Consider the following 27,811-nt stretch of genomic DNA (forward strand, 5'->3'; position numbering starts at 1 on the left):
AGTCCGGCGAGTAAACCAAGGCAGTCCCTACAATAGACGGACCGCTACAATATTTCATAGTCTCCTCACCGACAAAAACGGTCTCCCAGACTTCATTCCTACCAATCTCAATTGCTGTACCTTCACCACTGCCTGCATCCTCGACACTGCCTGCACTCACTGCACCTTCTCCACTGTCTACGCCGTTACCACTGTCAGTACTCGCTGCCTCACCACTGCCTGAACTCTCTGCCTCACCACTGCCTGAACTCTCTGCCTCACCACTGCCTGAACTCTCTGCCTCACCACTGCCTGAACTCTCTGCCTCACCACTGCCTGAACTCGCTGCCTCACCACTGCCTGAACTCGCTGCCTCACCACTGCCTGAACTCGCTGCCTCACCACTGCCTGAACTCGCTGCCTCACCACTGCCTGAACTCGCTGCCTCACCACTGCCTGAACTCACTGCCTCACCACTGCCTGAACTCGCTGCCTCACCACTGCCTGAACTCGCTGCCTCACCACTGCCTGAACTCGCTGCCTCACCACTGCCTGAACTCACTGCCTCACCACTGCCTGAACTCGCTGCCTCACCACTGCCTGCTCCCGCTGCACCATCACCACTGCGTGCTGCCGCTGCACAATCACAACTGCGTGCTGCCGCTGCACAATCACCACTGCCTGCTCCCGCTGCACCATCACCAATGCCTGCTGCCGCTGCACCATCACCAATGCCTGCTGCCTCTGCACCATCACCGCTGCGTGCTGCCGCTGCACCATCACCGCTGCGTGCTGCCGCTGCACCATCCCCGCTGCGTGCTGCCGCTGCACCGTCACCTCCACGTGCTGCCGCTGCACCGTCACCGCCGCGTGCTGCCGCTGCACCGTCACCGCCGCGTGCTGCCGCTGCACCGTCACCGCCGCGTGCTGCCGCTGCACCGTCACCGCCGCGTGCTGCCGCTGCACCATCACCGCCGCGTGCTGCCGCTGCACCGTCACCTCCACGTGCTGCCGCTGCACCGTCACCGCCGCGTGCTGCCGCTCCACCGTCACCGCCGCGTGCTGCCGCTCCACCGTCACCGCCGCGTGCTGCCGCTGCACCGTCACCGCCGCGTGCTGCCGCTGCACCGTCACCGCCGCGTGCTGCCGCTGCACCGTCACCGCCGCGTGCTGCCGCTGCACCATCACCGCCGCGTGCTGCCGCTGCACCATCACCGCCGCGTGCTGCCGCTGCACCATCACCGCCGCGTGCTGCTGCTGCACCATCACCGCCGCGTGCTGCTGCTGCACCATCACCGCTGCGTGCTGCTGCTGCACCATCACCGCTGCGTGCTGCTGCTGCACCATCACCGCTGCGTGCTGCCGCTGCACCATCACCGCTGCGTGCTGCCGCTGCACCATCACCGCTGCCTGCTGCACCATCACCGCTGCCTGCTCCCGCTGCACCATCACCACTGCCTGCTCCCGCTGCACCATCACTACTGCCTGCTCTCGCTGCACCATCACCAATGCCTGCTGCCATGGCACCATCACCACTGCGTGCTGCCGTTGCACAATCACCACTGCGTGCTGCCATTGCACAATCACCACTGCATGCTGCACCATCACCACTGCCTGCTCCCGCTACACCATCACCACTGCCTGCTGCCGCTACACCATCACCACTGCCTGCTGCCGCTACACCATCACCACTGCCTGCTGCCGCTACACCATCACCACAACCATAACCGTTCCTTCAACCTTGTATTAACTATCCTCAAGTGGACTATTTCTTCACACTTCCTGCAAGTGAGTACTCTCTGCTGCCCGTATTCTTGATGTGGACCACATTGAGCATCTAGAACATTTTATGTACTCTTCTTCATTTTTCCTTGGTCTCTATTTCCACCCTTTTTTGGCACCATATTCCCAAGGCCCCAACTGACTCGTGCTAAACTTAACACTCGGCCTCCCCCTGCCTCTTTCACTAAACAAACAGAAATACCCGCTAATCTGTTATAAACACAACTTTAACTTTTATAAGTACAATCCCACAAACCCTGACACAAATCGAGGTAGCAAAATACACAAAACAACGCAGAAAAATGCCTATCTTGTTCTGGCCAAGGAACTTTCACAACCAGGTGCGAACAACCAGAAGAGAAGTCTCTCAAAAGTCAAACCCTCAAAAGTCAAATGAGACAGACAAATGTTGACCTCAGAAATAATTGATGGTTGAATTCAGTGACCTGATTGATATGCAAATCCTGTTCAAATTTCAAGTCAATCAGATGAAAATCTGACAAAGTTGTTGACCTTTTGACCTACAACACAAAAAGCTTCTTCCTCACGACGAACTCTAACAGTTGGTGAAGTTTTGTGAACATCGGTTTAAAATAGTGGCCTGAAGGCGGTTGATCGGCAGACAAATAAACAATCAAGAAAGATGTCACACATAGCACGATAGTTGCGAAATCCATAAAACAAACTTGACCTTTAAAATAATTGGTGGTTCAATTCAATGACCAAATATGCAAATCCTCAAGAAATTTAAAGACAATCGGATGAAAATTAACAATTTTAGAAAATTTGGCCTCCGTTAACTTTTTGGCCTACATTGACCTCAAAAATAATTTGTGGTTGAATTCAGTGACCTGATATGCAAATATTGTTCAAATTTCACCTAAGTTATTGACATTTTGGTTGATGTTGACCCCAAAAATAATTGTTTGTTGAATTCAATGACCTGAAATATTAAATCCTCTTCAAATTTGAAGTCAATCAGATGAAAAATGACAATTTTAGAAATTCAGCCGAGGTTTACCATTTGGCCTATTTGACCTCAAAAATAATTGGTGGTTGAATGTTTAATTCAGTGACATAATATGCAAATCCTGTTCAAATTTCTAGTCAATCAGATGAGAATTAAGGATTTTATAAACTTGACAAAGTTGTTGACTTTTGGCCAATGTTGACATTTTGACCTCAAAAACAATAAGTTTCTTACTTATGACGAACTCTCCCATGTGGTGAAATTTCATGAAGATCGGTTTGAAATCGTGACCTGTAAGTGATTGATGTACAAACAAACAAATGAATGAAAAATCAGGGAGAGTGACAGTTGGCGAAACGGAACAGCAGTTGGTGGAACGCATACCTCCGCCAGGCTGAACTGTTTACATTTTGTATCCTACTGATAGGTCAGATCTGAATCCGGACCTTAACCAAAATCGAATCGGCTTATTCTTGTCACCGAACCAACATCATCCACCTAGTTTTTTCATAACTAGTCCACAACCTTTTGAGATATGCTCCACATAGTTTTTGTCCCCATCTCTTAATGGCGAAGAATCACTGAAAGAAATTATCGGATCTGGATCCAGATCTTCACTATAACTAAATCGATTCTTCCTGGTGGCACTCTCAAGCTGTCCACCAAATTCGTCGGAATCCATCAATAATCTTTGGAGATATTGTGCTATATATTGTTACAACTTGGGGACCGGGGCTCACCACAAGCGAAAGCACTCGGGTTTCTCCTTAACACCTGGTCCTGAGGCCACCGGCCACAGATAACACCATCGTCCAACGGGCTGTAGTTCTGACACAGCCGTAGCCGCTTGATTTAGACAACCGGCCTACGCTTCGATGTTTCCACGATACATTTATATTGGCACGGTAACATAACAAGAAGCCATGACCTCGGCGCCACACCTGGTGAACTTCTGCCGAGAGGAACAGAAAGATGCAGCACCGGCTAACAGAACAAATTATGTGGGGTGCATCTTCCCGTCTAACCCTACTTGTACACTGTCAGACCAATGAAGGAAAGACAACCAAGACAGATTGGTAATAACAACAAACAATTATTTATTTACACACACAAGCAATCATTTAAAAGTATCTCCTGGCAAGAAAGCAAAAGGCACCAAAGAGCAGATTTAACGAACACATTCTTTCTTATACAATCTTATTGACAGAAGAGACATGGACAACATTCGATCAGTGGCGAAGAAGACAAGAAAAAGAACTTGAGAAGAAAAGTAAAGCAAAGTACGGAAAAAAAGAAAAATCGGGCTTATCCTTTTCTCCCTCACGTCACACAGTTCAATCGCGCTATGCCACAGCCAACATGAGGGGGGGGGGTAGGATGGAGAATATGGGCAGTGGCGATGCAACATGTTGGGACATGCAGCCGCATCCCTGAGGTGTCCATACCCAGCAGACAAGTCCTCTCCGGCGTCTCAGATATGCCTGCTACAAGCAACTCTGTTTCTGCTGGGCCACCATATCCAACAGCTCACCATGAACCGAACTGCGTTCTGGGCTTTCCACACTGCACTTCTCCATCCCTCTCTTCACGCATTCTGCACACAATTCTGCCCCTCACCAGGCAAGCTTTTTGGTGTCAACGAGGACCAGCTCCTCAGATTATTCTTCCTGTCCTCTGCACTCTGAGCTTTCTGCTCCTAACAAGACAAGCTCTGATGCGACTCTGCCCACTTCCTCTTCATAATCGCTTTCTCTATCTCGGATCGTGCGAGCCTTCTTCTCATTGTTGCGCATCTGATGGGGGTGGGTCCATGAGGCAGTTTGTGGAAAATGCCACTTTCTGAGGGAACTTTCAACGCAGCCCCTGCCCCTCCGTTCACGCATCCAAGGCCACGATGAGAGCCCCCGCTCCTTCCCTCACGCACAAGTGTTCATTGTACAGTGCACCACTGTATTCTGCCTGCAAGATGTGCCGCACTCTATTATGTATGGGAAGGGTGTTGCACTTCGTGCCACGAACATGCATGTGAGAATGGACACAGTCCCATGCGGAGAAGGTAATCAGATTGGCCCAGAGGATTAATGACCACAGATGGACCAAATGTATCCAATTAGACAATGCACGAATGGGGTGGGCATGGAGAGGGATGCAGACAGACTGAGGTATGAAGGGATGGTAGCAGGGTTGAAGGTAAGACCGATGGAGTAAAGGAGGGATTGTTGAAGAGAGCAGGGGGGAGGAAAACAGACTGGTGGGGTAGAGGAGGAAAGATTGAAAGGAACAGAAGGGGAGGAAATGGACTGATGGGGTAAAGGAGGAAAGATTGAAAGGAGTGGCGAGGGGCGGAGACATCACAAAGGGAAATACAAACTTACCCAATGCATGCCACCCGAACAACTCTGAGACAAGGAGTCAGACAGACTAATGTGACAAACTAACCGAACAACCCTTAGACAAGGGGCCAGGTCGACTCATGAAATAACTAATTCTCAGGTCTCCTTTGTGTCCATGTATACTCTACCCCTGGGGTAAGTTTCCAAAACCGTAATGTTACCCGCTCCCTTTACTCGACTCATCCCAAGTATGCCAACTCTTGTGCACATATTAAGTGTCATCCCCTTTACTACGGTTTACCTCGCCTATCCCCTGAGTGTGGCAATGCATACATGTCCCACCTTTGAACATAATGAAAACTAATGGGTCGGGTTTTTTTTTTTACTCTAACACATTCACACGTGACAGTTCTAAATGCAATTTTATACCTAAATACATCCCAGGTGGGCTTAAACATTTTTACAATTATTTTCATTCTTCACCGTGGGCAACAGGTGGCCATCAAATGGTCCTTTGCTGTTGAAGACACATAAAGGGCAAAGGGATTTAATATTCATTTAGTCAGGTAACATCTTGTTGTGTCTTGATAAAAGCACCTAGTCACATGTTGGAGGGCAGAGGTGTTTCACAGAGAGTTGTGGAACTGCCAGGTCGGGAAACCGCGGGGCACTGTGCAGGACATATAAGATACCGAGTCACGGGTTGGCGGAAAGATGCAAGAATTGCCACAAGGGCGAGTAACGAGGGTATTTTTATTACCAAGGTTGTGAGAGCCGGGTTCCAAGGGGTTTGAAGAAGTCGCTGTAAAAAAAGAGGAGTCCTGACGAGTGCTCGGAGCGATTTAGAAGTACGGATATGGGGAATCAACATCGAAAAGGTGCGGACGACGATGCGCCCGCCTCAGGGTCAAATGCCGATTTTATGATGAGACCTTTGGGTCAAGTACTTCAAAAGATGTGAAGTTGTGGGCAGAATGGACTGAAAAACAGAGATTCCACTGAGATAGAATTGAAAACTTGAGAAGCGAATTAATAGAAAGAGAAAAAGACAAAACGACTCGAAAACTAGTCGATTGGAAAATCTTTGGCAGGTGGGCCAAAGGGGGGTTTAAAGGACGTGCAAGCTACCCTTAAAGAGGTACAGAAAATGTTACTGGTGATAGCTCCCCTCCCTCCGCAGGGAGCATGGGGAGGAAACATTCAGATGACAGCGCCCGTAGCAGCTGAGAGTGAGAGGGAAGGTGCGAAAGAGAGTGTGACCTTTAAAGCCACCAGGAATCCGGATAAGTCAGTGGCGATGGAAATGCGAAAAATAATTGAGGACAAGAAACCAGCCAAGATGGAACTTAAGAGAGCATACCCAATGATTCAAAAAAGGATGCTGAACCTGGTAACAAATCAACATCAGAATTATTTATTCATCACACTTGGAACCAAAGTGATTTCATGTGAGGTGTTTATATTGAGTCAATGTTCTGAAAGTGTCTGAAATAGTTTGCGTACAACGTTTCAGCGCACGTGAGTACGTGTGTGTTGAACATATACGCAGTTGTATTGCTACAAGCGTGAGAGAATTATATTGAATTTGTAAGTCTACACAACGCTTGGTGTGCGGAGCGAGGAATGTCTGGAAGAGTTCACGATCTGGGCCTGGCTGTGTATAATACGCACTGAATGTCTTACCTCCGATGCATCTGTCAGGATGTTCGAGTTGCCTGATGATTTTTATGTTGAACAATTTGCTTCAATAGTAACACAATATTGACAGGCAAAGTTTTCCTTATGTAATACATCTGGAATACTGGGTTGGGAATCAAACCTAGGCGAGACAGCTTTGAGGCAGATTTGGACGGGCGTGCCCGCTTTTGCTTCGGTGTGGGGTCGTCATGCTGGATGCAATGGAGGGATAGTTGGATTGTAGGATTCTATTAGGAGAGAATATATGGATACTGGTTTGGTTTTGAGGATTTGCAAAGGTGAATTTGCACCTGAAATGGAGAGATTGAGAAGTGGGGCAGGGGAAGGATGCCCTGCTGTGAAGTGGAGGAATTTGCCTTGGCAGGCTGCATGTGAATTGCTTGATAAGGGAAAGGAGAGTGGGAGCAGCTTGTGTCCGACCTGCTCAGAAGTTGAGTGCAGACGAAACTGTTTTGGTGTGACAGGCTGAATGAAATGAGGAAGTTTGCTTTTACTGGTAAAAATGTCCACGTCAAAGAATTGCTCGATTTTATCTCTTGAGAGCGGATGCACACGCACTCAAGATATGGGAACGACAATTCTTTGAGCATAACAATAGGTGGGTTGTATCAACTCGGTTGGTTGCATCATTGGTTGCATTTGATTGTTGGTTTGGGTTCTGGCAGTTGATTGTGGCAGGACTTTGTGGTTGGTCTGTGTGCCAGCGATGGCTCGTTTGCCTGGGCTTGGTGCGTTACATCTCGGGAAGTTTGCGCGTGTGCGTGTAAGCAAATGCCGGCAGGTAAGGATGGCATGCGAGAACCATGGCAACTGGTGACAACACTGGAGTTTACACCTCAGTGCAAGGATTACACAAGATGGTTTGCCATTGCATTCCCGATGGTGATCAGTGAAGGATAAAATGGTATCTGTCGGTTCGTGCTGATCACTTTCAGAATTTGGAGTTGTATTAACGGTGTATATGGACGATTCAAAAAGGGTCAGTCGATTTAATTAATCCGAGGAACAGATTATTTCATCTCAGTTTGCGGAATATAAATCCAATGATTTGATTGCACTCTGCTTGTTATACAGGGTGAGCTAAAATAGCCAACTTTTAACTTTTTCTCCCATATTTGGCTTACTGGCCAATATGGTGCCTGCCACACATGGTTGGCATTTGGGTGAAGACAGGTTGAAGGATGTATGTCCTCCATGTGAGATGATTAGAAGGAATTGGAATCATGCGTGGTGGTCAGGATATGAGCAATTCCAACCGTGTGTACGACTACTTTGTATGTCGACCTACTGCACCTTACCTGGTCTGCATTTGCCTGTCTTTGCTTTGACTCCACTTCCCATGCCTTTATTTGCCTTGACCCCACTTAACACGCCTTTCCATATCATCGCTGAACCTTGCCATGTGTCCCATGACCATCTGTTTGGGAAGTGTTTGAAGGGACTACCATGCAGGCAGCCGCATTACCGGGGACTGTATTTGCACAGCCTGGACATCTTTTTTGATAAAGGCCAGTTCAAATAAGACTGTGAAACAGCGTGTGACCTATTTTCGGGTGAGTTGCCTCCCTGTTCGGATGAGTTGCCTCCTGCAGCCAGGATAAGCCAAAAAACAAAACAAAAACAAACGAAAGAAAAACGGGCGGCGAGAGACAAGGGTCGCGGGGGTGGGGGGCGGTGCGAAGCTCGAGGCCGTGTCGTACCGGATATGCGCATGAGACCATTTCCGGCCCCAGGAGCCTGGCAGGGCGGGGCTATGATCGCCCTGACCCAATAAGGAAGCGTGACTCGGGTCATGGCACGTCGCTTTGGATCGTCACCTCACCCCTTCACCCTGGGCCTATAAAAGGCTGATCGCGAAGCCGTCCGCCCTCTCTGCGCTTCTCCGCCTGCCTGCCTCGCCCACTTCTTCGCCTGCCTACCTTGCCCACTCGTCTCCCCCTCTTTGCCTTGCCCTCGACTCTCTGTTCCACCCTCTCTTCACTGCTCCTCGTCTGCTGTTGCTGCATCTCCACTCGGGGTTGTTGTGCGACAGACGTTCCTCTGGACCAGTGCGGAGCACATGTTTCAACGAGCCCGGCAAAGTGATTAAGGAGGAGATAACACGCCGACTCTTCAGGTGGGATCACTCAAGCGGAGCGTCCCCTAAAGCATACTGGGTTGTGCGGTGGGCCGACCGCACAAGGTATTGTGAGGCCGTTAGTCCTCATCTGCTCTCCTTCCGTCTGGCTATCTAATCTTCATTGGGTTTATGTATGTTTGTATGTGATGGTGCCTGTCGTAGCATAAGTTAAGATTGTAGAAGATATAATGGGATAAGTCTGCTCTGTGTCTGCTTTTGTAAATTGCTTGCCTTTTGTCGCACCACAAAAATTCCTTGCTATCCCTGCTGTACATAATAATAAACCCCATTCACTGTGCCACATACCTTTCCCTGCTGTACATAATAATAAACCCCATTCACTGTGCCACATACCTTTCCCTGCTTAATTGTAAATAAATGCTTCATGTAAAAATGTTCCCAACTCATTTTCGTGTTTTCCTTTATTGGTCCAGAATGGTCGGCATCCTCGCTTAGCCAGGACGTTATCCCCCAACTATCTGTTTTCTAGCCAGTACGTCCTTGGCATTTACGCTCGGCTGCATCTGATCCGGTAAGGTGATGTGGTTTGAACAAGGAATACCGAGGGCATGTCCCCCGGGAATTACATCACGTGACTATTAGGTAACCAGTATCCAGTAGAGGGAGGACCCTAAGTCACGTGGTTGAGTTATTGGCATTTACAGTCGACAAGCGACCCGCCGCGTCATGAAGTTATCCGTGTGCGACGGCCTGCGATTCCAGAGTCTGGTGGGAGCCCAAGGTAGCTCCTCCCCCCCCCCGCCCCCCATGGTCTTGCCCCAACCCTGGGTGCACAACAATATATATATATATATATATATATATATATGTATATATATATGTATATATATATGTATATATATATGTATATATATTGTTACGAATCCACGCCGCCCGGCGTGCGAACGACCGCTTTAGCCAATGGCAGCCGCACGCCCACCGGACGAGCAATTCAGACGTGACTTCCCGGAACAACGCCGAGAACCAGTCACGGGTGTGCCTTCAACGCACACCACAGCCCAGTCCGTATTCTACCCGCGCGCGACAGGGTCAATCGCCGAATATCGATACACCTAAGTATTCGTGCGGGTAACCTACCGAGGGACCTTACCTCAGCGAAGGCCTGTTTGGACATGAACCGCTTAAGCGGTTCGTTCCGTTCTGGGATAACCGAGCGGGTATTATCGCCAGACCTCGCCGGACCCGATTCTATTATCGGTATTCAAAAACCAACTAGTATTCGGAAAAACAATATGGCACTTCAATGGGGGAAAAAAGGACACGACGAACGGGTTAACATTCACACAAGCACATTTATTTTACACAGCACGGATGCAGGCATGCACGTATGCAATTATGCAATCAACAAAAGCAAAATAATGCAAAAAGAACTACAACCGTTCTACACAATCACTTAACAGTCTTACTACTTGACAGACACGGCGCCACAACATGCATTCAAAGAAAAACCCCAGGAAAAAGACCACCCTCATAGACAAGGGAGTCAGACTGGGCCCGTGCGCCTTTATAACGTGGGGCTTTGGTGATCGAAAGGGCCCCACGAGACCGTTGCAGGTTACCTGCACCCTCGTGGTGCCTTTATGGGGCGAGTCGTGACGTCCCGTCCCCACGGCAGCTCACGTCGCCGCGGTTGAGCTCGGGTCTTGCCAAGCAGCGGCAGGCGAGCTCTCTCCGGTTCTCCCCACACGCACGCGCAGGTTCGCGCGACACAGCAGGGCTGCGCCTCCAGCCCGCGTCTCCTTCGCGACACCCGGACCTCCAGCGACTGACCACTCCCAGCTCCCGACTCGGGCACGAGCCCAGATCTCCATGCAGCTCCGGCAGCAGCAGCACAGCTCCTTCTGCTGCGTCCAGCGGCAGCAACAACACCAGCAACGAGAGCAATTCCAGAGAGAGAGAGAGAGCGAACGCTCTGTGCGCCCTTTTTATTACCAACGCTCCGCCCCTCCGCTCTCACCCCGCCCTCCCAGAGCATGCGGGAAACTTCCAGAACATGCGGGAAACTTCTCGAAGGAAGCGTTTTCCCACCAAATTAGGGACACGCGCCACCGCGGTAGTTCTCTTTGTCCCTTGCAGAGTTAAATTCACCGTGGAGACGCCATTCGTCCGGGGGAGGGGGGAACGGGGGCCGCCTGCTTTCCCTCGACGAAGGCCAGGCCTCTGGCAACTGTGTCGAGGTGGAAACGCGGTGGTGTGTTAAGAGGGTTGAGGTGATCGTGGTTGTTGTAATTGGTGGTGCTTTGTGGTTAAGGTAGTTGTGTGAAGCGGTTGGTCCAAAATAAGGATAGTAAAAAATAACGGCTAACTCAAAGATTACAGCCCTGTCAACACGAATAAAATCCCATTAAACAATGGTGGGGAAATCTATTTAAACACACACTTCGCGATATAACTGAACTAAGGACCTTTATGGTGTTCTGCGAATTTAAACAGCCGTAACAATATATATTGTTGCGGGCCAGGGGTCGGGTGAGAAGACCACCAGGAAAGGGGGAAGCTATCTCTGCTCCCACCAGACTCCCCGGAATTGTAGGCCGTCGGGCACGGATAATTCCGTGGCGCGGCGGGTCGCTGAACCGACCGTGGACGCCAATAACTCAACCACGTGACTTAGGGTCCTCTGTCGAGTTAATCCGGTTACCGCAAAATAACCATGTGATTTAATTACCGGGGAACACGTCCTCGGTATTGGTGGTACGGTACGCCTTGTCCGAACCCTTGTCCGAACTGGAACACTTCACCGGATCGGATGCAGCCAAGCAACACTGCCAAGAAGGTACCGGCTAAAAGGAATGGATTGTTGGGAATAAAATCCCGGCTAAACTCGGATTTGGACCATGCTGGATCAAAGTAGGAAAAGACAAAAAGGAGCAGGAACATTTCTTATAATAATTTATTTACAATCAGGTGAGGAAGGGTATGTGGTATGATCAAGAGATTTATTGGGGTGTGTTGTGCAGAGATAGGGAAGAGAGGTGTGGTGCAGCAATAATCAAGCAATTATAAAAGCGGACACAGAGTGGACCTAACCCGACAATAATAATAACGATCTTCTGCAGGCTTACTTGTATGGACAGGTGCCAGAACACACACGCACACATACAGACACAGAAAACTCGATGAAGAGGGATTGAAGCAAGACAGGAGAGGAGTTGAGCTACGGTCTCTCAGTACCTTTGTATTACTGATACGCGGTACTCGAACGCGCCAACAATACGTGTGGGGGGAGTGCTCCGTGGCGCGATACCCCCTCTCCCCGACAGCTGGTCCGTCGTCTCTCGCTTCGGGCAAATCGCGTCCAGACCGTCGGCATGAAGGAGGGGCTTGAGTTGGGAGGGTGGAGTCAGAGTCGTGTGGGCGGAGAAGAAGAGGAGGAGGAGGAGCCCAGTGATGACAGAAGACGGAGTTGAGGTCCAGCTTGAGCGGAAGGTGAGGCAAGGCAGCAGAGAGAGAAAGAAGGATCCGTTTGGACCTTAATAGGCGGCGCGGGGCGGAGGGGACCCCGAAACTCGGTGAGGTCACCCGAATCTGGCGCTCTGATTGGCCCTGACCCCCCACGCGGCCCGGCCGCGATATCCGGAAGCAGCAACATTCCACTTTCGGCAAGGTGACCCCACGCCACAAAGATGTCCCGCTCCGACCCCATGACATGATATGAATCGCCCACACGGAACTCCGCGTCATGACTTGCCTTGCAAGAACCCCTGGGCCCTGCACTGATGAATGGCCGAGGGCAGCGTCAGTCCCGCACGCCTGCTCGGACACCCCCGACCAGCACTGGCCAACGTGCCCGGTCCGTGTGCGCCACGTGGCCAGAGCTGTACAACATGCTTCCGCCCGATCGCAGCTTCGCTGGCCGTAGAGGCGAGAAGGTAAGATGTTATGGCAAACCCATGCACAGACAGCAAAATGTGTCCATTCGTGCCCGGCTCTGTACAATAACAGTCGCGAGCGGCACACGGGTCTGCCTTCGAGCACGTTCCGTACAGTGCGCGTGGATCCGCCATTACGCACGTGGCCAGTGCTCGCCTATGCCCGATTCTGATATCATGTGCACGGGTGAAACCCGATCAATATAATTAGTCCAGAAATAGGTTGAAGGGAACGCACCGCTTGTGCCTTGCACAGCGCATCCCGCCAACATGGCGTGGGGTTGCCTTTCTATTATCGGCCTCAGTACGCGTTCAGTGAAGCGTGGGCGTCATGCTGGGTGTGTTTCCTGTGTTGTGGAAAACACCATCGGGTGGAAATTACGCTGCGAGTGCATTTGGCAGGCTGTGTTTTGTACGGAGGGTTGTGGGTTCAGCGCCTGCTTGGCCTTTGCTGAGGATCCATCTCACAGCGCAGGGCGCATGTGGCTCAGATTTACCTCAGGAATAATCAGAAAAAAAGAGTAGAAATGACGTTAGAAATGAAATGAAGAAGAAATGATGTAGGCAAACCAAGCGATGAGACCCTTGCAACACACGCCCCTGTTGTCCCGCTAGACAAAAGGGAAGGGACTATCTACACGTACATTAATGGAATAAGTCTTGGGACCACCATCTGTTGGATGCATGCGGTTCCAAGAACCGCAACAATATATATATATATATATATATATATATATATATATATATATATATATATATATATATTGTTGCGGTCTTCGCGCCCGCCGGCGTGCGACGGCCACGTAACTCGAATCGCGGCACGTCGCCCACCGGACGGACAATCCAGTCGTGACCCTCTCGGACTAACGCCGGGAACCAGTCACGGGTGGACCTTTCGGTCTCACCGCGATCGAGCCAATCAGCCCCCGCGTGGGATAGGGTTGCTCGCCAAATTCGACCTACCTAAGTACCCACACGGAGGGTAGACCGGGCGATCGCACCTCGCCGCAGGTCGACTTCGGACACGGGCCACTTCGCGACCCGTTCCGACTATCAGAATAACCGAGCGGTGTTATCGTCGACCTCGACGGTTCGATTAATTATCGGGCGTATTCAGCCCACTACCAACCCTGTACGTGGAGCAAGATGGCGATTCAATGGGGGAAAAGACGCACAGAAGCGGGCGAACAGTCCAACAGTAAAGCACGCTTATTCTCGGCACACGGAAAGCACACAAATACAATTCCACCAAATGCACACAAAAAAGAAAACACAATTCCATTTACATAAAAAGCAAACATAAAAGTGAAAACACAGTGCAGAGCTAATTCCGACTACCGAGCACACGGCAACACTTATACAATTCTACTTCACAGACGGCGCCGACAACACATACCCAAAACCAAGGAAAAGAAATACCCTCAAGAATGAGGTAGGCCTGGGGCCGAGACCTGGTCGGGCCTACCCGTCTGGTGATGAGACGCGGAGCGGCGATGGCCCCGCAACCCGCGGGCCTCGTGGACAGTGCCTGGCAGGGGGTGGGAACGGGGCCCCCTTGGTCGCACTATCTCAGCGCGGGGGGGAACAGGAGGGGGTTGCTGATGCTAGGGGTATAGAGGATCTTTATTATGTGCGCGACGAGCGTCTCCACCTCGGCCAGGTCGCGCTGCCGGCCTCCCAGGGGTGCAGCTCCCTGCACGACGCGAGCACCCTTCGTCCGACTCGCCGCCTCTCCACAGCTCGTCCCCTCCGTTCCGACTCTCCTTCGCCTCGTTCCGACCTTTACGACTCCCTTCTTCCTCGTTCCGACTTCTTACTACTCCTTTCTTCCTCGTTCCGACTTCTTACTACTACTTTTTACTGACGAACACCGTCCTTTTTTTCCCCCCGTAACTTCGCCTTTGACCCCCTCCCTTTGACCTTTCAACTCGCTCTCCCCCATTGGCCCGACAAAAAGTGGGCGTGAAGGCTTTTGATCCACAAATTTGCATATATCGGTCGCCCTGGGGCGGAGTCGCCCCTCGCTCACCGATTGGACGGCAAAAAGTGGGCGTGTGTCGTTTTGGATCCGTTTTTGAAGCAGAAAATCCGTGATTTTGTACACGCTGTTCAACGTGCGCCCTACACGAGTCCAGCATCGGTGCCCATGAGTGGCGCGAGACGACGGCGATGCGATGGTGGCGAGTTGTGACGGTAAAGGTCGTGGCGGTTGTGGTGAAGCGGTGGTTGTGGTCGGTGGTTGATGTTGTGGTTGTGATGGTGGCGATTGGTCCAAAATAAAGATAGTAAAAGAAAAACGGCTATCCTGAAGAGTCGCAGCTCGCATAAATGACATGTATTCCCACTAGACAACGGGTTTGGGCCTAACTACACATGCACTTACCGAGATACCTCACCTAAGGGACCTGAATGGTGGTTTGCGAATCTGGTAACCACAACACTACCCCCTTCCTTTTACAGACTCGTCCCGAGTCGTCAAATTTTCGTGTGCCATCATGTGTAGTTTTCCCCTAGTACATTTTACCTACGGATCCCTGAGTGCGACATTCATGGTATTCGTGTCCCCAAAATAAATAACCTAAGGGCTGCGTAACTATCTAAACAAACTCACTCACACGGACGACTTAAATAAAATTGCCGGCGCTAAGACATACATGCCGGGGGCGCACTCATATTTACAGTACATCTTAACCTTAACTTACAAATCTTACACTAAACCATGGCCCAGGATCATTGAACTCTGCAAAAGAAAGCAGTTAGCAGGGAGCCAGGCTGCCCACATGCAGTCTCTGACTCAAACAATGCAGGTGACAGGGAACGTGGCTGGCTGCTCACACGCAGTCCAAGGCCTTCCTTTTTGAACTGAACTCAGTGAACCACAACGGTGCTTGGGCCGCACAAACGTAGTCTCCGTGCCAGCTCAAGTGGCACACGCAATGAGCACAACGAATGGATGCATGAACACAAACACGGTGCACGGGCCGCCACTGCAGGCCCGTGTTGTAGCTGCCAACAGGGCAGTTCTTGCAGCTTGCAAACTGTTGCCTTGCGGATCCTGGCGCACATGGAAATGAACAGGGGGGGGGGAAAGCAAAAATTGAACGGGGCTGGTGAACATGGGCAGTGGGCATGGCATGGCAAAGGTAGCAGGCAAACACAGCCCGCCGAAGAAGGCCGCCGCAGGCAAACACAGCCGGCAGATGAACTGGCCGGCACAGGCCTTGAAGTAAAACAGCCAGCAGATGAACTGGCCGGCACAGGCCTTGCAGCACACAGCTGCCGATGAACTTGGCCGGCCTCCGCCTTGAAGCAAAACACGGCCAGCCGATGAAGTTGGCCAGCCTTTGCCGTTCAATGGAGGTTGGTGGAGGGAGTGCGGTGGTGCTGGCCACTTGGAAGGCGGGCTCGGACCTACCTACCTGTCTCCCTCCCAACCTATCGCCTTTGCCTGTCACTGTACATACCCACTCCCTTAATTTGTCAAACCCCAATTTAGCCCCAACTTATTTTTTGTTGTTTTTATTTTTACTCCCCCACTATAAATCGTCCCCTAACCCCCTTTATCGTCCTTGTTCGGCTAACCTATCCTGTCACCTAGCCTACTCCCAACCCCTACGTTCCCTTCCCGGAGGGGAATAAGGGAGAGCTAGCGTCCTGTGTCGAGGCCCAACGAAGCGTCAGCATGGCCGCCCCAGAGTTCGGCGATCTTGACAGCAAGTGGGTGCAGCGGCCCACAACGACAGCGAGGGGATGGATGGTGCGGAGGGGTTCATCTCCTAATCTACCCTATCCATTTAACTGTTAAACTACCCCGGGCTTTCAACAAGCGCCTCTCGCTTAAACTATTGGTTCTAACAACCCAGATTCCCGTCGCCTGTGTTGGTGTCCTCACAATTTCGGGCCTCACCCCCAATTTTCTCTCCGTGCCCTCACACGGTCTCCTGGCTGGGACACGTGGCTCCCTTTGGCAGGCACGACCCTCTGCCGATTCTCCCGCTATGGCACCCCCGGGCACTACACTGCCTCCGAGCCTACCAGCTCCCTAACACCGGGAGTGCCCCCCATGGCACCTCCCCTGAAACGCACACGTGGCAGGCCGGCCTCCGGGCCCCTTTCCGAGGGTCACCCGTGCCCACAACACTGCCCACGCGGCTAATGGCGCCCGGGCCCCCGCACCAAGCAGGCGCACCCGTGCCCACTACTCTATCCCGGCCACCCATGGGCCCATGGCCTACCGCGGCCGACTAGCCTGGTGCCCGGGGTACCCACTCAGCGATACTCACCTTTCGCAGCCACGCTCCCAAGCCCGTCAACAGGGCTCCTGCACCCCTCCAAATGGGTCTCGAGCCTACTTTCCCACCAACAGCAAACGACCTCCATTTTTCAATTTGACTAACCCAGCTAACTCACTTTACTCTGACCCCGGGGTCCCTTGGGCGGGAGTCACTCCTCCCCCCAATCACTCATCGCACCATGCATTCCCCATTCACTCCATTCACACAGACCCGCTGGCCTCACTCACTCACCAAGCACATGCTTCCAATTCACTCACCAACAACTCTTCAACACACACACCACTGAACTCTGCCATCCTTCTAACTACATCCCCTAACTAACTCGTGCTCCCACGTCGTCCCTTAAACTAGTAGCACGTTCCTTTTAACACTACGTAGCTAAACTACGTCCCCTCTACACATTCACAAGTCTGTCACGGTCTCCAAATCAATCATTTTATTTCCCCACCTAAATCTGGCTACAATCCCTCTACCTAATCCATTCCACGGACTCCATGAGGACTTACCCCTGCCCCATGAAGTCGGTCTAACTAAGCTAACCCTTCCCCCTAACTAGTTTTCATCCTGTGCCCAGGTAAGGGGGTCTTTCACCCCTTGCCCAGGAATCCTGTACACCCGAAAGTGAGGCTTGCTCCTCCTTTTTTTTTTCCATGCGCAGCACCTGCGCAGCAACTCAGAGCTCGCGCACTTTGCACCTGCCCGTGACGTCATGCAGCTGCACGTGTTCCTCGTCCCTCCTTGGACGGGACCATCCGGCAGAGACACCCCTCCCGCCGGATTCCAACCACACGTGCAGCCATGACGTCACCGTGCGCAAAAAAAAAAACACAAGCCCCACGTCTCGAGGGGTTCCCCACGAGAACACATGTGCTTTGCCCGTTGGAGCTTAACACACACGATCGCGTGGAGAACCCGTCCGGTCCAAATCCATTTACCTGCCTAAACTTTGCCCGTCCGCGGGATCGGCAAATCCACCGCGTGCGTTTCCGGACCGGGACTTCACTCTCGCAAGCGAGCACGTGGTGGTCTCGTGCGTTGCACAGCACGAACCGCGTGCTCACCGCTGGGTGAACCCGGCACGGTCCTCGAAACAACTACAGCCGCTACTCGGCTTTCTTTACTCGCATGTCGCCGTCTCCGTCTCCATTCAACCCACGCACACCTGCGTGTTACGACGCACACAGTCCACACCATCACATCCACACGGGGAGACGCGGCTGCGTGCTCCCGCATGCCGACCGACATCTCCCTCTCATACCGCTCTCTCACACACACGGTCTCCCTGGCACACAGCGACCTTGCACACGGCCGTTCACTCACGCGTGCCTCACTACTCACACAAACCATACTACTCACACGTGGTGCTCCATTCACTCGCGCGGGGGCACTCACCCGCGGTGCCTCACCCACGCACGCAAGTGCACTCAACCGCTGTGCCTCATCCACACACCGTGCCTCACTCATACACGCGGGGGCACTAACCCGCGGTGCCTCACTCACACTCCGTGCCTCATCCACACACGGCGCGCTGGGAAGCACGTCCTCCGGCACCCTCCCCACCCCACCACTCACACACGGGGTCGCTCCCACACACGGTGCCGCACTCACACCTTGCACCACACACACAGGGACAACCACACTGGGGATTTGTGTCCCCACAAGGGTCTCCGGGGCCTCTACACCCCGCAAGCGCTCCGTGCACCCGTCCACATCACTCATCCCCTCAACCTCGCAAAGCACGACCGAACTCACCTGGTCGTGACTCGCCTCAAGGGGGCATACTCCCCTCCCCCTCGTTCCTGGAGGAGGCCATCCCGCTGCTCGCACCGGGTCCCTGCACGCTCCGCGAGCTCAACCCCATTGTCCTCCACTACCTCCGTGTGTGTGCGCGTCACTTACCCCGTCTTCATCGTGTAGTCTTCCCTCTATTTTTCTGTCTCCCGTGTCTCTGCCAACTCTTCACCCTTTACCTCCCTTGTCTCAACTATTATTTCTGTTGTCGTCACCTCGTGTCTCGTCTCACACGTTTTGGTCTCCCCATTTAATTTTTCCCTTTCGGTCATCGTCACGACCCTCGCCCAACACGTTCCACGAATTATTTTTCACCCGCCTCCACCGCGGGCCTGTCAGCCGTTGCACCCCACCCACCTCGTTTGCTCCCACACGTGGAGTCGCCATTTTGATCTCCCTGGTCATGGCCTTCATGCCCGCCTGCAGGCTTCGGCCCATGTTCTGCGTCTCACCCCGCAGCTCTTTCATTTCTTCTTTCATGTTTGCTTCCATTCCGTTTATTTGCTGTGTATTCGCATCCATCGTCGTTTCACTTCATTTGTATTTGTATCCATCTTTTCATCCATTTTTGTGTATTCGCATCCATCTTTTCGTTCATGCCTTTCATTTCGTTCTTCATATTCGCATCCATCTTTTCGATCATTTGTTTGTTCATGCCTTTCATTTCGTTTTTCATTTCATTTGTCATTGCCGCATTCATTTGTGCCAGCATGGTGAATAGCTGGGCCATGTCGGATGCACTCAAGTGAGCCGTTTCGGCAGGGGTTGGGGAAGGGTCTTGGTGGAGAGGGGGAGGGGAGGTGTCATACACTGCGGCCGCTGCCGCACCCACCTCGGGCCCTGGGTTCAGTTGGGCGAGTCCGTGTTCCTGCACAATCAACATTTCCTGCTCGGGGATTCCATCCTGGACCATGGACTCTACATTATTACACATATACATTTCTAATACCCCCGGCTCCCGCTCGCCTTGAGACGCCATCTTGCTTCTCGTGAAGGGTTAATTTCGCTCGCTCGTAATTTGGAGGGAATCGGGGGTCGCTTCTCTCACCCCTGGACCGATTCCCGTGAATTTCGCTGGAGACAGGAGAGCCTGTTGTCCCGCTCTCCAATACCAGTGCCGCGAGGAGGGCGATGGATTTGTATCGCACGACCTGACACCAGTGTTGCGGTCTTCGCGCCCGCCGGCGTGCGACGGCCACGTAACTCGAATCGCGGCACGTCGCCCACCGGACGGACAATCCAGTCGTGACCCTCTCGGACTAACGCCGGGAACCAGTCACGGGTGGACCTTTCGGTCTCACCGCGATCGAGCCAATCAGCCCCCGCGTGGGATAGGGTTGCTCGCCAAATTCGACCTACCTAAGTACCCACACGGAGGGTAGACCGGGCGATCGCACCTCGCCGCAGGTCGACTTCGGACACGGGCCACTTAAGCGACCCGTTCCGACTATCAGAATAACCGAGCGGTGTTATCGTCGACCTCGACGGTTCGATTAATTATCGGGCGTATTCAGCCCACTACCAACCCTTTACGTGAAGCAAGATGGGGATTCAATGGAGGAAAAGACGAAGCGAAGCGGGAGAACAGTTCAACAATAAAGCACGTTTATTCTCGGCACACGGGAAGCACACAAATACAATTCCACCAAATGCACACAAAAAAAGAAAACACAATTCCATTTACATAAAAAGCAAACATAAAAGTGAAAACACAGTGCAGAGCTAATTCCGACTACCGAGCACACGGCAACACTTATACAATTCTACTTCACAGACGGCGCCGACAACACATACCCAAAACCAAGGAAAAAGAAATACCCTCAAGAATGAGGTAGGCCTGGGGCCGAGACCGGGTCGGGCCTACCCGTCTGGTGATGAGACGCGGAGCGGCGATGGCCCCGCAACCCGCGGGCCTCGTGGACAGTGCCTGGCAGGGGGTGGGAACGGGGCCCCCTTGGTCGCACTATCTCAGCGCGGGGGGGAACAGGAGGGGGTTGCTGATGCTCGGGGTATAGAGGATCTTTATTATGTGCGCGACGAGCGTCTCCACCTCGGCCAGGTCGCGCTGCCGGCCTCCCAGGGGTGCAGCTCCCTGCACGACGCGAGCACCCTTCGTCCGACTCGCCGCCTCTCCACAGCTCGTCCCCTCCGTTCCGACTCTCCTTCGCCTCGTTCCGACCTTTACGACTCCCTTCTTCCTCGTTCCGACTTCTTACTACTCCTTTCTTCCTCGTTCCGACTTCTTACTACTACTTTTTACTGACGAACACCGTCCTTTTATCCCCCCGTAACTTCGCCTTTGACCCCCTCCCTTTGACCTTTCAACTCGCTCCCCATTGGCCCGACAAAAAGTGGGCGTGAAGGCTTTTTGATCCACAAATTTGCATATATCGATCGCCCTGGGGGCGGGGCCAATTCGCCCCTCGCTCACCGATTGGACGGCAAAAAGTGGGCGTGTGTCGTTTTGGATCCGTTTTTGAAGCAGAAAATCCGTGATTTTGTACACGCTGTTCAACGTGCGCCCTACACGAGTCCAGCATCGGTGCCCATGAGTGGCGCGAGACGACGGCGATGCGATGGTGGCGAGTTGTGACGGTAAAGGTCGTGGCGGTTGTGGTGAAGCGGTGGTTGTGGTCGGTGGTTGATGTTGTGGTTGTGATGGTGGCGATTGGTCCAAAATAAAGATAGTAAAAGAAAAACGGCTATCCTGAAGAGTCGCAGCTCGCATAAATGACATGTATTCCCACTAGACAACGGGTTTGGGCCTAACTACACATGCACTTACCGAGATACCTCACCTAAGGGACCTGAATGGTGGTTTGCGAATCTGGTAACCACAACAATATATATATATATATATATATATATATATATATATATATATATATATATATATATATATATATATATATATATATATTGTTGTTGATTCTCACCACTCCGGCGTGCTGGCGACCGCTTTTAGCTAATTGCGGCCGCGCGCCCACCGACCGTGGCAATCCAGTCGCAGCTTTCGGATCAACGCCAAAATCCATCTTCGGGTGTGTTTTTCACCACACCGTAAATCAGCCAACTCTTCTGTCCACGCGCAAGAGGGTTGATCGCTGAATTGTCGATTTACCTAATTATTCGCGCAGACAGAAATGCCGGGGATTTACACCTCGACGGGACCAGTACAGACACGAGCCGCTTTAAGCAGCTGGCGCCGTTTGCGATTGCCGAACGGTTTATTATCGCCAAGCCCCGTCGGACTCGATTATGTTATCGGCTATTAAAAACCAGCTATTATTCCGAACGCAATTAAGGCAGCTCAATGGAGGAAGGGATGCAATGAGCAGGTGTATATTCAAACAATGACATTTATTTATACATGCACAAATACAAGCACGTCTGCAATGAATCGGGGTTCAGGACAAGACACGAGCAAGAAAAACCTACAGCCGTTGTCTATTTATTCTGTACATTCACTTAACCACAATTCTACTTCGCGGACAAGGCGCCACAGACTTCCATGCAAAAACCCAGAAAGAAAAGAACAGGGAGAACAGGGCCCGTAGGCCTTTAATGTTATGTGGAGCTGTGAAGACCGAAGGAGTTCCGCGAGACCGTGCAGGTTTCCTGCCACCCTCGTAGTGACTCGTTGGGCGACCCTCGATGTCTCGTCGTCAACGCGGCAGCTGGTGTAATTAAATGGCGACTCGGTTGGTCCAGGCCTTGCCGTGCGGCCTGGTCGAACGGGCCAAGCCGACGACACCTCAGAGGAGTGAACGGGCCTTGCTCTTTTAGAGTTGATGCTCTCTTAAGGGCCCGCTCACTCCTCAGCGTCGCTCGGACCGTCCCGGGGCCCGATCACCTCGGACCGTTATGTCGCTGGCTGGCGACTTCTCTCCGGCTGCCTCCACCGACCCACAATTCTGCACGACACTGCAGGCTTGGCTGGACTCCAGGCTCCAAACTCCGAACTGCAGACTCCAGACTGCCGACTCAACTCAGCGCCGACCTCCACTCCGAGCTCCACTCCGAACGAACTCCCCTCAACTCAACCACGAACCCAGACTGGCCTTTTATCGGGTTTGGGGGTGGTGTTTGGTCTTTCACCTCTGACCCTTCACCCCCCGCTGGCTCCGCCCCTTTTTTCATTCTGATCCGATCTTGCCGTCAAACGCGGACAACGCGGACGTGGTAGAAATCACCGGCTTTCGCTCCAACGAGGGAGTCCTCGCGTTTGTCGGCGGAGATGCCGCTCGTCTGTGGATGCCGTTGCTGGCGAAAAGATGGCGGCATTTGTGGAGATGAAGGTGAGGAGACCTTGTTCGTTTGTTGATGTTGTTTGTTGGGGAAAAGATAGCAGTGTTTCTGGAGATGATGGCGAGGAGATGTTGGCGGTTGTGGCGAAGGTGGTGAGGAGACGTTGTGGCAAAGGTGGTGAGATGTTGGCGGTTGTGGTGAAGGTGGTGAGGAGATGTTTAAAATAACGATAGGAATGAATAACACTACCTCAAAGATGCACAGCCCGGCTAACGAATAATTCCCATTAGACATCGGTGGGGAAATCAAATCTGGACACACACTTATCAACATAACTGATCTTCGGGGAACCTGAATGGTGTTCTGTGAATTTCCACAACCGTAACACTACCCCCTCCGCTTTTTACAGACTCGTCCCAAGTCGTCAAATTTTCGTGTGCCTTCATGTGTAAGTTTCCCCCAAGTACGATTTACCGTCGGATCCCTGAGTGCGACATTTGCTGTATCCGTGTCCAAAAAGTAAATAACGTACGGGCTGAGTAACTAACTAAACAAACTCACTCGTACAGACGACTTAACTACAATTGCGGCGCTATGACAAACATGCAGGGGGAGCAAAACTCATGTACAATTTTACCTTAACTTACAAATTTTACACTCGACCATGGCCCAGGACTGATGGACTCTGTGGGAAAGAGGGCATGGCAAAGTTAGTCATAGTTTGACGGTGAGCGCCCCCGCAGATGAAGGTCGGATGTCTTCGGGGCCTGTTCAAAAGGCCCCGTTGTCTGTCACAAAACCTTTTTCATGTCTTCAGCTGCTGGAGGCAACTCACCCCAACCTGGCATGCCATATGCCATCCCACAGGCCATTTTTGAAGCAGGGAGCCAGGCTGCCCAAATGCAGTCTATGGCTCATGAAACAAATGCAGGTATGAACACAAACGGTGCACGGGCTGCACCAATGCAGTCCCCGTGTGCGGCTGCCTGCAGGGCAGTCCCTGCAGAACACTGGATGGGCACTGACGCAAGCAAACACAAAACGGTGCACGGGCTGCACCAATGCAGTCTCGTGATGTAGCTGCCTGCAGGGCAGTCCCTGCAGTATACTGAATGGGCACCGACGCAAGCAAACGCAATGGTCGGCGGGGCTGCCTGCAGGGCAGTCCCCGCAACTTGCGCGATGATCCTGGCGCACATGGTGATGGATGGAAAACACGGTGCACGGGCTGCTCAATGCAGGCCCTTGGTGTAGCTGCCTGCAGGGCAATCCCTGCAGAATACTGGATGGGTAATGGATGGACACAGGGGCAAATGCAAACGCAAGGGCTTGCAGGCATGGGGTCAAGGCAGACGCATGCAGACAAGGCATGGCAAGGCAAGGCCGGAACAGGCCGCTGTAGCAAAACCAGGCCGGCATACAAAGCTGGCCGGCCTCTTGTCTCGTTCTGGAGGTTCGTGGAAGGAGTGCAGTGGTGCCGGCCGCTCCGAAGGCGGGCTCGGATCCACCCTACTGTGTCCCTCCCAACCTATCGCCTTTGCCTGTCTCTGTCCATACCCACTCCCTTCGTTTGCAAAACCAAATTTAGCCCCATCTTATTTTTATTTTATTATTTTATTAGCTTGCCAAAACGAAGATTTTGCAAGATATGTTAGTCAGCTTGTATGTTTTTTTCTTTTTTTTTGTCTGTAATCAGGTCAGGTCAGGTATGGGAGCATGTGCCAGAACAGCGCGTCGCTGCGTCCACTTTCCGCCGGTACTCCAGGGGCCTCCGTCTGGCCATCCCCCAGGCAGATGCCAGGCCCATCCCCATCTCCTTGAGATGATGGTCAACCTGCTGCAACCATGAGGCACGTGGTCGGCCCACTGGCCTCCTCCACTCATGAGACTCCCTCGCTGAGAGAATCTGGTGAGCAGGATCAGCGTCAGGAAAACGAGCCACATGTCCATACAGCCGCAGCTGACGCTCACGGACTATGCAGGTAACAAATCTCATCCGAGTCTCTCTCAGCAACCGCTCGTTGGACACAAAATCCGACCAGCGATAGCCAAGGATTCTCCGAAGAGACCTGGTACCAAAGGAATTAAGTCTCCGTCTCAGATCCTTGGTCAAAGTCCAAGTCTCGCACCCATAGAGCAAGACTGGAAGTACCAAGGACCTGAAGACTCGGACTTTCGTCCTCCCGCACAGGTACCGGCAGCGCCACACCCCATGATCCAATGAATCCATGACTCCCCAGGCCCGACCCAGACGTCTATTGACCTCCGGCTCACAACCTGCGGAGACATGAATATCACTGCCAAGGTAAGTGAATCTATCCACGACCTCAACATCCTCACCACAAACAGACACAGACAGGACAGCAGCATCCAAGATGTCACCGAAAGCCTGGATCTTTGTTTTGACCCAAGAAATCCGTAATCCCAACGGCTCCGACTCCTCATTCAGCACCTCGAGGGCCCCCAAGAGGATGTCTAAAGTCTCCGCAAAGATGACTGCATCATCTGCAAAATCAAGGTCCGAGATCTTGACATTGCCAAACGATGCACCGCAACTTGATCTCTCCGACATCCTCCCAAAAATCCAGTCCATACAAGTGCTGAAAAGTGTGGGGGCAAGTACACATCCCTGACGAACTCCAGTAACAACTGGAAATAAGTCAGAGGCGGTACCACCACACTTCACAGCACTCTCAGTACCAGAGTAGAGTTCAGACATCAGATCGATCAGTTTCGGTGGCACCCCACGAAGACCAAGAATCCTCCAGAGGACATCCCGATTCACTGAATCGAACGCTTTACAGAGATCAACATAGGCTGCAAGCAGCCCCTGCCGAAACTCTCGTCTGCGTTCAGTGAGGACACGAAGAGCAAGGATACGGTCAATCGTTGACCTCTTTGGCGTAAAGCCTGACTGCTCTGGACGCTGGTGCTCAAGCAGATGGTGGCGAACCCTATCAAGAATTATCCGAGCAAAGACCTTGCCCGGCACTGAGAGCAGCGTCACCCCTCGGTAGTTGTTGCAGTCTTGGCGATCACCCTTCCCTTTCCAGAGAGGGACAACAAGGCCCCTCTTCCAGTCAGTTGGGATGATGCCTGTGTTCCAGGCAGAGCACAAAACTGCATGCAACGACGCGAATGCAGCATTTCCACCAGCCTTGAGAAGTTCAGCATGGATGCCACAGATCCCTGGAGCTTTGCCCCGTTTCAACTGGTTCACCGCAGCTCGTGTTTCCACAAGCGATGGTGGACCACAGTTGATTCGAGGGTCAGCAACAGGGATTGTAACACCCTTGACGTCCAACTCGACAGCTGGGGGATCAGCCTGGTACAACCGCTCAAAGTAACCGGCCCAGCGGGCCTTCACTTCAGACTCCTCTGTCAAGAGCCTACCACTCTCTGCTCGAACTGCAGTGCTCCGAGGGATGGGCTTGGATGAACGTAATGCGCGAATTCCCCTGTAAGCGGGACGATAGTCTGTAATCACGTATAAAAAATTCTGCAGAGCACAGTTATCATTGGAAATTTTTGTAACTTCGTATATCAGAGGTCTATAGAGGTCCCCTTCAGCGCACAAAATTTTGAAGGTCAAGGTCAAAGGTCAAGGTCACTTTGTCCCAAATCAGGGGAGTCGACGAAACCCTTATTTTTTTGAATAATTTTGATCGGATCGTCTTCAAACTTCATGGGAATGTAGTTCATGGTCTGACGCTCAGCTGATTAATTTTTGGTGGCGATTGGCCTTGACCTTCATCTGTTTTTTGTTTTTTTTTGTCTGTAATCACGTATAAATCACTCTGCAGAGCACAGTTATCATTGGAAATTTTTGTAACTTCGCATATCAGAGGCCTATAGAGGTCCCTTTCAGTGCATAAAATTTTGAAGGTCAAGGTCACTTTGTCCCAAATCAGGGGAGTCGACGAAACCCTTATTTTTTGAATAATTTTGATCGGATCGTCTTCAAACTTCATGGGAATGTAGTTCATGGTCTGACGCTCAGCTGATTAATTTTTGGTGGCGATTGGCCTTGACCTTCATATGTTTTTTGTTTTTTTTGTCTGTAATCACGTATAAATCACTCTGCAGAGCACAGTTATCATTGGAAATTTTTGTAACTTCGCATATCAGAGGCCTATAGAGGTCCCTTTCAGTGCATAAAATTTTGAAGGTCAAGGTCAAAGGTCAAGGTCACTTTGTCGCAAATCAGGGGAGTCGACGAAACCCTTATTTTTTGAGTAATTTTAATCTAATCGTCTCCAAACTTTATGGGAATGTAGTATGTGGTCTGGCGCTCAGCTGATTAGTTTTTGGTGGCGATTGGCCTTGACCTTCATGGTTTGCGCCTGAGGTCAAACATTTTTGACCGCAAGGTCAAATTTTCAAGTTTTAGGAACCATATCGTGTAGTACCTCAAATTGAACACCTCGATGAGTGCTTTCTAGATATGTCAAGCTTGAGACATTATGACGTCATTTGGTGACGTTATGAGGCAAACAAATAATTTTCATGGTTACTCTGTCGAACGATTCTCATCGGAATTTCTCGTCAGCAGATATTCCTCAAGGAGTCGCTCCTGGTGGATAGCAGCTCTGTTCACCTCAGTGTGACCGTAAAGAAGTCACACGTGGTCACATTTTGGCAAGATACGGGTCACCCTGCGGGTGACATTGGTTTATGATTCATTTTTTCTTTTTAATTCGTCT

The 27,811-nt window shown here is 51.8% G+C and overlaps 1 protein-coding gene across 1 annotated transcript in view; it reads right to left on the minus strand.

Moving 5' to 3' along the window:
- LOC147027546 (uncharacterized) overlaps positions 1-27,811 on the minus strand; it is a 78,273-nt gene that overhangs the window by 12,536 nt on the left and 37,926 nt on the right. The window lies entirely within an intron of this gene.

Source organism: Eptatretus burgeri, chromosome 4 (genome assembly GCF_056783735.1).
Source record: "Eptatretus burgeri isolate ZD-2024b chromosome 4, Ebu_testis_v1, whole genome shotgun sequence".
NCBI lineage: Eukaryota > Metazoa > Chordata > Myxini > Myxiniformes > Myxinidae > Eptatretus > Eptatretus burgeri.